Below are 13397 nucleotides of genomic sequence, written 5' to 3' on the forward strand. Positions count from 1 at the left end.
AAGAAGAAGGGAACACATGGCATGATCACATGACTAACAGGGAATCACATGACAGACATGGAAACATGACATGAACAAACCCAAAACGTGACACCTATATATTAGAACTGTCAAATCCATTTATCACTATTAATTGCATCTAACAAAGTTTTTGTTTATATATCTCTGTATCTATCTATCTATCTATCTATCTATCTATCTATCTATCTATCTATCTATCTATCTATCTATCTATCTATCTATCATCTATCTATCTATCTATCTATCTATCTATCTATCTATCTATCTATCTATCTATCTATGTCTATCTGAATATCTATCTATCTATCTATGTCTATCTGAATATCTATCTATCTATCTATGTCTATCTGTCTGTCTATCTATCTATCTATCTATTTATCTATCTATCTGTCTGTCTGTCTGTCTATCTATCTGTCTGTCTGTCTGTCTGTCTGTCTGTCTATCTATCTATCTATCGTCATATCTATCTATCTATCTATCTATCTATCTGTCTGTCTGTCTGTCTGTCTGTCTGTCTATCTATCTATCTATCTATCGTCTGTATATCTATCTATCTATCTATCTATCTATCGTCTGTATATCTATCTATCTATCTATCTATCTATCTATCGTCTGTATATCTATCTATCTATCTATCTATCTATCTATCTATTTGTCTGTCTATCTATCATCTGTATATCTATCTATCTATCTATCTATCTATCTATCTATCTATCTATCTATCGTCTGTATATCTATCTATCTATCTATCTATCTATCTATCTATCTATCTATCTATCTATCTATCGTCTGTATATCTATCTATCTATCTATCTATCTATCTATCTATCTATCTATCTATCTATCTATCGTCTGTATATCTATATCTATCTATCTGTCTGTCTATCTATCTATCTATCTATCTATCTATCTATCTATCTATCTATCTATCTATCTATCTATCTATCTATCTATCTATCTATCTATCTATCTATCTATCTATCTATCTATCTATCTGTGTCTGTCTGTCCATCCTTCTACAGAATATAATATCAGATTATTTGTATTGACAAATGTAAAAATTAAAAAAGTAGGGAAAAACAGATTTTTGATTCAGTGGTAATTTTGATTCATTTGAGTCTGTTCAAACTGCCAGCAATGAATCAGTCCGAGACACTCTGTTCACACGCCAATGTTCACTGAAGAGAAGAATACACGCCTTTATTACTTTAACTTTAGTTTAATGTATCTTAGTTCTGTAACACTTTATTTCGAGTCCATTCTATTAAGTAACTTTGTAACTACATGTCAGCTAGCATTAGAGTATAAGACTGTCTGCTTAATATCTGCCAACACTTTATTGATGCTAACTTTGCAAGTACGTCAACTTATTCTTCTACTAATACTCTAATGAGAGTTAGTTTACATGCAACGTAACTTATTGTCAACAGATTGTCTTAAAGGAGACCATCAAAATAAAGTGCAACCATTACTTTTTGCACTAAACATTTTGAATATATTTGTCTACAGTGTCTGTGCAACTGAAATGATTGTTCATCTGTATGATAAAAATCACTCAGAGTAAATATGTAAAGAACAAATGAGCAGAGCAAACAATATCGACATGTATCTCATCAAAAGGCTGAGAAGTATCATTATTTCCGCTATATCGCCGAGCCCTAATAGTAACAGATTGTGTTTTACATTGATGCACTGGAGTTCTTTGGTCAATTTACAAGAGATGTGGGAGTGTTGAGCTGTTGTGAGTCACACACACACACACACACACACCAGGGCCAGATGGTGTGTGTTACTCTTGTTTTCCCGTCACTCCCACTGTTTTTCATGCGGCTCCAGACGAGCTTCTGTTTCAAAGCGAGTTCTGGCCCGTCAGAGCAAGGGAGGCCGATGAAAACAAATGTGTTTATTAGATCATGGTCTCGGCCCCCGCTCGCCTCTACCTCTCTGAGTGTGGCCGGCGCAAGCCAAATTAAATTCTTATGATATCCCAGCATCATCTCCATTAGCCCCGGGCCTGTTCACCGTAACACCCGGCCAGGACTGGACGTGTATGTGACCAGTGACACATTCCTTAAGCTCGTTTCCACCACAGAATAATAAAAAAAAATGGTAATTGCAACTTTTTATCTCACATTTCATTCTTTATTTCTCACAATTGTGGTTTATATCTGACAATTGCAAGTTATAAGTTTGGATGCATGTTTTTTTCCCTCAGAATTCTGATGCTGCGTTAAAATATGCCGACTTCTAGTAGGCGAAAAAACTGAATGTGAGATGAGAAGTACGTCTGAATTCCTAATATTCATAAAACAGTATAGGTGAAAAGTCCCCGCATGACCCACTACTTCCACTGAGGTTCTGAAGTGTGCATCTGATGGACAGAGTAATATCCCATGAGGCCACGGGAGAGGATTTATGAATGACAGTGAAGCGACGAGAAACTGACGCCATAGGTCACATGACAACATGGCGGATGTATTACGTCCGGATTACATTCATACTACACACATTCATACTATATAGAAGTCAAGTCAAGTCAAGTCACCTTTATTTATATAGCGCTTTTTACAATACAGATTGTATCAAAGCATTGATAACATGAAAATAATACAACAAAGTTTGTTTCTAGAAGAAAATTGCATCATCGTCCACCTTAAGTAAAGCAGATCAATAATATTGTTGAATATTAAATGTCCACAACTAAGCAAGCCAAAAGCCAAGGCAAGTAGAACATACTTTTTTAACGGTAACAAAGTAAGTTCCAAACCAAATTTAGTATCTACGGTATGCAATTTCGAATCTTGCAATTTTTACTTTTTTTCTTGGAATTATACATAATTCTGTTTTTTTATTCTGTTGCTTTGAATAAAAAGCATCCGGCAATCAAATCACAACGAGTCGTTTGAGTAATAAAACAAACATACGCTTTATATAAAGAACATTTGCAATTTAGAATCCAAAATTAGAAGATTGAAAAGGGTGAATTCACTAAATTCAATATTGTTCAAAATGTTGAGGTCAGTAAAGAATTATTAATCAAGGATGCATTAAAACAATTATGAAAAAGTAGGCTATAATTGCAACTTTTTAATCTCACAATTTTGACTTATTTTCTTGTAATTAAGAGTTTCCGTGTTGCAATTCTGTTTTTCCACGGATTAAACAAATTAAAATGGGAGGCTAATTGAGATTTTTTGTAATCTCACAATTCTGTATTTTCTATATGATGAATGGGCACATAGTGCACTATATAGGGGATAGGGGATCATATTAAATCTAAAAGGGGAATCTATTACACTTTGGCTGTCATAAAGCTGTCAAATCTGGCCAAGCTGTGATGTAAACAAAACGCTATTGGCTATTTAAAAAAAGGGGAGGAGCTGCTCGATATGCCCCGCCCTGTCTTCCTGTTTCATCTATATATCTTTACAACTTTTATGAAACAATATTGCTGCACCAAAAAGGATATCGCAAATTGATCAAAAGTTGCATTAAATACATTTATAATGTTACAAAAGATTCCGAATTCAAAATAAACTCTGAAAAAAAACTGAATTGTGGGATAAAATTGCCTTTTTTCTTTACACCGTGACGGAAACAAGCCTCCACAACATTTAACCTCCATGCTTTTTCACAGTGAAGAGCCATTTAAAGGTCTATCTGTGTTGACAGCATCAATAAGAGCAGCGATATCATCATAGCTCCGGCTGGATGCTGAAATAAGGGAAAATGAAACAAGCATCTGACATCTGCACAGCCTGAAGCCTGAACACGAGCCTGTGTGTCGACTCGTGCTCACGACACCCGTAATCCAGCTGATGATGAGAAATGCTCCGAGAGGAAAGAGCTTATTGAATGAAGGGAATGTATATGCCCTCGCAGGCTCCCCTGACACCGTGATATATCTGGAGGAGAAGCGTGTTGTGATTGTGGCGAGTGTTCGCTTCTCATCTGATGGTGTTTAAGAGCTGCTGGGGGAAAACCTTTCAGCGGGAACAGTGAAGGCCATGCCGTCTTTCTCCACCCATTACCAGCTTTAGTGCAGTGATTTATAATATATGTTTGAGTCTTTGTTATATTGTGAAGCGTTTTTTTTTTTTTGCACTGATGACAGACTAATTCATTTATTTAATAAGAATAGTTTGATCTTCTGGTTTGTGTCCATTGAGTTACACATAAAAAGAAGCAATATTGGCGCACCAAATAGGATATCGCAAATTGATCAAAAGTTGCATTAAATACATTGGATTCTATTATTTCTGTTCTTCTGAACTTTCTATTCATCAAAGAATCCTGAAAAATAAATGTATTACGGTTTCCACATAAATATGAACTGTTTTCAACATTGATAATAATCATACATTTTTCTGTAATGATGAGTAATGATGCTGAAAATTCAGCTTTGATCACAGGAATAAATTACATTTTAACATAAAATCACATATAAAACAGCTATTTTAAATTGTAATAATATTGCAGATTTTTACTGTATTTTTTAATCAAATTAATGCAGCCTTGGTGAGCAGAAAAGACTTTTATCAAAAACATAAAAAAATCGTACTGACCCCAAATGTTTGAATGCTATTTTTACTGTATTTTGAACACAATTTTACTGTATTTGTGATGAAAAAAGAAGAAGAGACTCTTTAAAAAAAACATTAAAGTCCCTCTGTGGTGAAAATCCAGCTTTTAATGTTGTCTATGTGTCTATATGGTGTTTTTAATACGCGTTAAGACAAACCATGTGTAAATTCATAAGTCGACAGCATTGCTGAGTTTTTCCTCCTTAAAACTGCAGTGAACCAAAGACAGTCTCAGAAACACACTTTGAAATCGCTGGTGTTTCTGACGTCACAAACTACCTTGTAACCAATCAGATCAACGTGTGATCGTCAACCAGTGGATCTCTGAGCTGAGTGAGTGAGTGGAGGCGGGGCTCATTTGCATATTCATAGAACCGCGCATACTAAATGAGGCAAGGGTGTCGAGTTACATTCAAGATATTTTAAGACAATGAAAAATGCTTAAATATGTCATTTTGGTGATCAAAGATTAGTTTTAAGGGATAAAAAGGGGACTTTAAGCAAATCTAGCAAACTTTTCAGCAGTAGTGCAAAGTTACTTTGATATAAGATTACTCATAGCATTTTATAAGATCAAATAAGGTCAAGCCGCCCACTCTTGAGCTCAGCGGGCGAAGCTAAACACTAAGTGCGAGTAGACGACACACGAGGGACGGTGTTCTTGCCATCACAGCAGGTTAATCGCCAAGTTCACGCCGCATTTCTGACTGCACGGATATGACACACGGGTGGAGAAGGGAAAAGCGCAGTGATGTAAAGGTCAGGAGCGTTATCCACTCAAGGAGGCCATTTAAACAGCTAATCGCACACATTTATGGCATGCCCCGTTATTTGAAGAGGACTCAGCAGGTGGAGCTCGTATTTGAAGAGACTTATCAAGGCTGAGGAAATGTCACTGGCTCTGTAAATCATAGCCTTCAGGATTCGGGATGATGGCGTCAGTGTTAATCGGCACGTCCCGTTAGGAGAAGATTCGCCACACGCTTTGACAGCTCACGATGAAGAAGTTGAAAGCGGTTCTGATCGTGTACATGCTAACATGACAGTCCTCTGGACAGATGATATGATGTATTTGATGTTCACTTACTCTAGCTTTTATTGCAGTGATGTGCGATTTGCACAATGACTGTGAATGATTTTAATTTAAATTTTTCTTGAGTAGTGAATGAATACAGCAGTAAAAAATCAGCATTATATACATAATCACATCTGGGGCCCTATCCTGCACCCAGCGCAATTGACTTTGTACACCGACGCATGTATCATTCCTATTTTGCACCCGACGCACAGCGGACTTTTCCCTCCACAGACGTATGTCGGTAAATTAGGGAATGAACTTGCGCTCCCGGGGGCGGTTCAGCGAAAAGAGGAGGCGTGTTCCGGCGCAAACGTTCCCTGGTGCTATTTTGCAGTTTCAGAAAACAATTCCGCCACAGACCAGGAGAAACCTAGTCTAAAGTCAGTGGCGCGTTATTCAGATGCTATTTTAAAGGGGTCATATAATGCCATTTTTATACAAGCTAATATGATTCTTTAGGGTCTAAATTAAAAGTTTGTAATATACTTTAATTAAAAATTCTCATTAGTATTGTAAGAAAACACTAATTTTACCTGGTCAAAAACAGCTCTGTTTTCAGTACGCCGTTTAAGTGCATGCATCTTTAAATGATAATGAGCTTTGCTCACCCCGCCCCTCTGTTCTGTGCGGACACCGTTGGTGAACACAATAACCATAACGCGTTGTTCATTATAAACGTGGGATTATGAATTATATTGAGAACGTCGTACATAGAAAACATGTCGTAATGTACCCTGAGTGTAAACAGCCGCATTCATCGTGAAGTGTGCTAGCGATTTGCAAAGATTAATATAAATATTAATATAAAGGTTAATAAAACGTTACATTCACTTCAGTTCTTCTGGAGGTGCAGCAGAAACACGAATAGTTGGTACCGATCCTTTTTTCAGGAGCAGCTTCTTAGCAAATAACCAGCTTTTTACTGATCCTCGTTTGTAAAGCAGTCTGGTGTGTGAAATGATTCACGCAAACATGAAAGCATTGATGTTGTGTGGAATATTCCCTTCGAAAACAAAACTCAGCCACTGCGTCTTCAGCGGTTCGGATTTAGGAACATCCACATGACTGCTGTGTTCGTTATTACACCCAAGAACAGAACACCACACTCGCACATTCTGCTCATAGACAGTGCTCCAGCTATCAACAATGACGCGCCGGTCCGCGCAGACTATGATTGACAGTTCGCTCACGAGCAAGGGCAGGTCTGTGTTGAAACGCTGCTGTCAATCAACAATCGTGGGAGGGGCGTCGATTTTGTGATGTCACAAAATCAAACAGCTTGATTTGAGATGGGGGGAAACATATAAGAAGATTTTTTTAAAAAACACTGGATGGATTTCTATCATTTTATGATGGTTGCGTACAGGCACAGCCAACACACATTTCAGTACAATCAACTTGTAAAAGTGCATGTACCATTATATGACCCCTTTAAGGGCGCATGGTTGGCCATAATGTAGCGTGTGCACATACACTTTGCTTCTCTCATCTACACAGACACAGCAGTTCACATTTTTGCAAATCAAACATAATTAAAATATTCCACATGAGGGAAATCATTGTTGTGTCCATGAAGATGTGAAAAAATAGGCATACATCTAGCTTACACATTTACCCAAATTATTATACGCCTGTTTAACCGAAGCTAATTTGTGTGTGTTTCTCCGTCCCCAATGTCACTTCTCTGTGTTTTACGGCCCTGACGAGAACGTCGGTCTCCTCGGCTGTGAACCGCTCCTGGCGTGCGTCTGGCAAATCCGCCGTTATAATAGCAATCCGCCATGGAACAAGCACGCCTGCTCTTAAAGGGAATGTGAGATGACGCTCTGATTGGTTTATTTCACGTCAGCCCAAACCACACCTATACTTCAGACCAACCCATTTTAGATTTGCGTCGGGCGCAAGAGTAATTTATCCCGCCGGTATAATAGCAACAGCGCCCAAGACCCGCCCACAAAGTTACTTGCGTTTCGCGCTTGATACTTGCGTTTCAGATCGTTAAAATAGGGCCCTAGTCTTTTACAGTTTGGGGTCGGTAAGATTTTTTTAAGTGTTTTTTATAAAAGTCTCTTCTGCTCACCAGGGCTGCATTTCTTTGATCAAAAATACAGTAAAAATTTGGGGAAATTATTTCAATGTAAATCATCTGTTTTCTATGTGAATATATAGTAAAGTGTAATTTATTCCTGTGATCAAAGCTGAATTTTCAGCATCATTACTCCAGTCTTCAGTGTCACATGATCCTTCAGAAATCACTCTAATATGATGATTTGATGCTCAAGAAACATGTATAATTATTATCAATGTTAAAAACATTCATATTTTTCTGGAAATCGTGATACATTTTATCTTTCGGGATTCTTTGATGAATAGAAAGTTCAAAAGAACAGCATTTATATGAAATAGAATCTTTTTGTAAAGTCTTTACTGTCCTTGATAAATAAAAACATAAATTTCTGACTGACCCCAAGCTTCTGAATGATAGTGTAAATTGAGCATATGTATGAATTTCTTATCAAATTAAGATTTTAAATGATCATTAATTAATTGTACGAGCATATATTGAAGTAAAACGTCACTATTATTCGAATATATCGAAAATAATCTGAATCAAGAATGAGCAGATTTTCCCAAACCAACATTTACTTGCATGTAAATCTATAACAAAAGAGCAAATAATGGCATGATGATGATTTGTTGATATATATTCCATCATACATTATCTTAACGGCAGTCTTCTGTTGCTATGTTTACTCAGGTGAAAATTCATTCTAAATGTATAACTTTCCCCTTTTAACTAGTTTGAAAAGGCTCTTAAATATGTTAAATTAAATTAAAACTGTATGTATACAGGCTTTGATTCGGGTCTCAGGCCTTCTTTCTTGCAAACATTAAACAGCATTACATTCATATAAAGGTGTTATTCTATACACAAATGTTTGAAAGTATTTGCTATAAAGTGCGTCTCAGTCTCTTTTACCTTTATTGGACTCTGATCAGACTTTTACTAAGAATAGATCGGGCCGAATGATGCTGCGAATCCTTATTGCTTCACGCATTAACAGACGCTTCAGGAACAAATGACACAATCGCCTTTAAACGACTTTGCAACAGAGCCTGAGATTAAATCTGATCCATCATCTGAAATGAGACGCATTACACACAATTAGATTCATATACACCGATCAGATGACAGATATATATCTGAATGGGTTCATAAATCATCTGACGTGTTCCAGAGATACAGCTTCTCAGGAAACAACGACAGACATCAACAACTAGTAAAAACTAATATCGGCATGTTGAGCTTCAAGGCCTGAAAGATCACATTACATGATCTCTGTAAAGATCTCAGATGTTTCTCCTGAATCTCAGATGTTTCTCCTGAAAATCAGACGTTCCTCCTGAATCTCAGATGTTCGTCCTGAATCTCAGATGTTCGTCCTGAATCTCAGATGTTCTTCCTGAATCTCAGATGTTTCTCCTGAATCTCAGATGTTCTTCCTGAATCTCAGATGTTTCTCCTGAATCTCAGATGTTCCTCCTGAATCTCAGATGTTTCTCCTGAATCTCAGATGTTTCTCCTGAATCTCAGATGTTTCTCCTGACTCTCAGATGTTCCTCCTGAATCTCGGATGTTCGTCCTGAATCTCAGATGTTTGTCCTGAATCTCAGATGTTTGTCCTGAATCTTAGATGTTCGTCCTGAATCTTAGATGTTCTTCCTGAATCTCAGACGTTTCTCCTGAATCTCAGATGTTCCTCTTGAATCTCAGATGTTTCTCCTGAATCTCAGATGTTCCTCCTGAATCTCAGATGTTTGTCCTGAATCTCAGATGTTTCTCCTGAATCTCAGATGTTCCTCTTGAATCTCAGATGTTCTCCTGAATCCCAACTGTTCCTCCTGAATCTCAGATGTTTCTCCTGAATCTCAGATGTTCCTCCTGAATCTCAGATGTTCCTCTTGAATCTCAGATGTTTCTCCTGAATCTCAACTGTTTCTCCTGAATCTCAGATGTTCCTCCTGAATCTCAGATGTTCCTCCTGAATCTCAGATGTTCCTCCTGAATCTCAGATGTTTCTCCTGAAACTCAGATGTTCCTCCTGAATCTCAGATGTTCCTCCTGAAACTCAGATGTTTCTCCTGAATCTCAGATGTTCCTCCTGAATCTCAGATGTTTCTCCTGAATCTCAACTGTTTCTCCTGAATCTCAGATGTTCCTCCTGAATCTCAGATGTTCCTCCTGAATCTCAACTGTTTCTCCTTAATCTCAGATGTTCCTCCTGAATCTCAACTTTTTCTCCTGAATCTCAGATGTTTCTCCTGAATCTCAGAGGTTCCTCCTGAATCTCAGATGTTTCTCCTGAATCTCAGATGTTCCTCCTGAATCTCAGATGTTTCTCCTGAATCTCAGATGTTCCTCCTGAATCTCAGATGTTTCTCCTGAATCTCAGATGTTTCTCCTGAATCTCAGATTTTCCTCCTGAATCTCAGATGTTCCTCCTGTATCTCAACTGTTTCTCCTGAAACTCAGATGTTCCTCCTTCTGTGTCTGTCAATATATCTATCTATGTCTAACTATCTACCTGTCTGTGTCTATCTATCTATCTGTCTGTGTCTATCTATCTATCTGTCTGTGTCTATCTATCTATCTATCTATCTATCTATCTGTGTCTATCTGTCTATCTATCTATCTGTCTGTGTCTGTCTGTCTATCTATCTATCTGTCTGTGTCTGTCTATCTATCTATCTGTCTGTGTCTATCTGTCTGTCTATCTATCTATCTATCTATCTATCTGTCTGTGTCTGTCTATCTATCTGTCTGTTTGTGTCTGTCTGTCTGTCTGTCTGTCTATCTATCTATCTATCTGTGTCTATCTGTCTATCTATCTGTGTCTATCTGTCTATCTATCTATTCAATTATTATAATGTATTATAAATGTGGTTACAATCATTCATGAGATCACGCAATGCAAAATGCATTAATAAGGAATACTTTGATACACACAGGCTTGAAAGAAAGTGTTTTCCTCTCGGATTGTGAGGAATCTGCTCTTGAAGAATCTTCTCTGGTAAAGACGGTGCGCGAGGGATCTGCAAGCCGACTGAATGTTAATGTTGTGTCCAGATCCTCTACAGGCCACAGTTCTCTTTAAATGTATTGAGTTTCTCTTCGCTGTGACCTGAGTTCAGTGCGCTGAGAGCTAACGGAGGCCGAGAGATCCCGGGAGACTCGACCCCTTCCTCGCACAGGACACCGGACCATCTGCTAAACAGAGCCCAGGATCCCATCCAGATCCAGGCCAGCCGGAGGAATATAACACATGACCTGCTGAGAACAGCCGGAGCTGGAAGCTGATTGGTCGAAACAGAAGACACACCCCTTAATGCATATTCATACAAATACAAGAGATGCAGCACTATTTGAAGTACCTCATATCTTTTGTGCGTGGTACTTTAAAAATAGACCATGGTATTAAAGGGTTAGTTCACCCAAAAATGAAAGTTCTGTCAGTAATTACTCTCCCTCATGTTGTTCAACCCCGTAAGACTCTCGTTCATCTTCATTTTATGATTAGATTTTATTATTTATTATCCATTTTATTTCAGTTAGAGATTATTTTTTTACAAGGTTTTAGTCAATTATTAATTTTAGTTAACTGTTTTTAATGCATTTTTAAAATCCATTTATTGTGTGTGTGTGTGTGTGTGTGTGTGTGTGTGTGTGTGTGTGTGTGTGTGTGTGACGCACTTTAAATTACCATTGTGTTTGAAATGTTCTATATAAATAAACTTTAAACAAATAAACATGGTATTGCCATTGCAAATGGTAAAATTATGATAAATATAGTAAAAAATTATGCCATGATCCATGCCATTTACTCCAAAGCACCTCAAAACATATAATTTTAAAGTCGCTTATATGAGAATTTTGATATTGTGTAAAGTTTGTTTTGTTTTTATTTTATCTAGTGAAACTTTTATAGTTGCTTTTAAGTATTTTTATATTGATATTTTGTGACTTTGTATTGCCAATATTTGTTTAAGCATTGTTTAAACAAATAAATGTTGATTTTAATTTATTATTTTTTTTAGCACTGAAATAACAGTTCTTTCTTGTAAGTGTACACTATAAAGTGTGCTTCATTGTTGATGTCAGGCTGATCCAGTGAAAGCAAAGGAATAGTGTACTTTACTATACGAATAAATGGAAATTATAAAAGAGTACCATGTGTCCAAAAGTCACGGTGTGGAAGTGATTATGTGCATTTGTGGAGTTTGCATGTAATTCTGTTATGAAAATGGCATCAGAAACTGTAGTTCAATATAAAAAAAGAATAGTTTTCAACATTTTGCCAACATCGCATTAACTACCGTAACCGGCTGCAGTTCTTCAGGCATCAACACTTCAGCCTCGGCTTCTCCAGTTTCTTTGTGAAGTTCTGCTTTCTCAGAGTCCTCGGGGTCTTGATGCTTTCAGTCTGTGGAATGAGGTGATGTCTTTAAATAGTTCAGGTTCAGGGGTCGTCGAGGGGTTAAATGACTGTCAAAACCACTATCGCCTCATTTACATATTCATGAGAACGGAGATCAAACCATCCGGAGGCTTGAGGAGGTGAAGAGCACACACTAGTTCAGGAGATGAGCTTCTGCAGAGCTGGACACACACACACACACACACACAATCACTCACTCACACACACACACTCACACTCACACTCACACATACTTGAACACTCACACTCACACTTGAGGAGGTGAAGAGCACACACTAGTTCAGGAGATGAGCTTCTGCAGAGCTGGACAGACGCAGACACACACTCTCACACACTAGAGCCCGACCGATAAAGGATTTTTAAGGCCGATACCGATACAAATATTTGGTGATTTAAAAATCCGATATTCCGATATATCGGCCAATATATATATATTTTTTTAAATCCAGAAACGCGTAACAAAACATGAACAGATTTCCCTAACATTAGTTATTTGTCGTTATTTAAGAGTCCTCAGCCTTACTAAAATAATATGATAATGCAGTTTAAAAATAAACTTGTTTGTTTTATTGTCACAACAGAACAGAATATATTAAAGTTCTGATAAATATAATGTATAAAAATACAAACTTAAGATATGAAACAAAGTCCTTTGAACAAAAAAAAGTCAACTATTATTATTAATATTGACAGTAATAAATCAATTATGTAATTGTGTGTGTGTGTGTGTGTGTGTGTGTGTGTGTGTGTGTGTGTGTGTGTGTGTGTGTGTGTGTGTAGAACTGATAAGATTGTAAATGTGTACCTTGAAATGCAATGTAAGTCGCTTTTGATAAAAGCGTCTGCCAAATGTCAATGTTATAAGCTACCTTATAATTACAATGTCAACTTGCTTATCCCTTTACCTGCACTCTTTTAATTCTATCCATCCCATCAAGCTACAACAAACCATTTTCAATCATCATTTGCTGCCTGCCTTCTAAAATCTACTACTTAGTGATGCACTAAATACATTATGTGACTCATTAATGCTGCGGCTAAACGAAGTCAGCAACGCACACTTGGATTTCACACACGTGTAAAAGAAAAGCTAACTTTTATGCACAGGCTATGTTTGATACTTTTTCTCTATGTCTAAATGTTCACTCCTCGCGTGCCTAACTTACATTTTACAATGCAGAAACTGGAACTACAGATATGCTAGTTATAAATACAGTA

This window comes from Leuciscus leuciscus (genome assembly GCF_965113295.1).
Source record: "Leuciscus leuciscus genome assembly, chromosome: 22".
In the NCBI taxonomy this organism is placed as follows: Eukaryota; Metazoa; Chordata; class Actinopteri; order Cypriniformes; family Leuciscidae; genus Leuciscus; species Leuciscus leuciscus.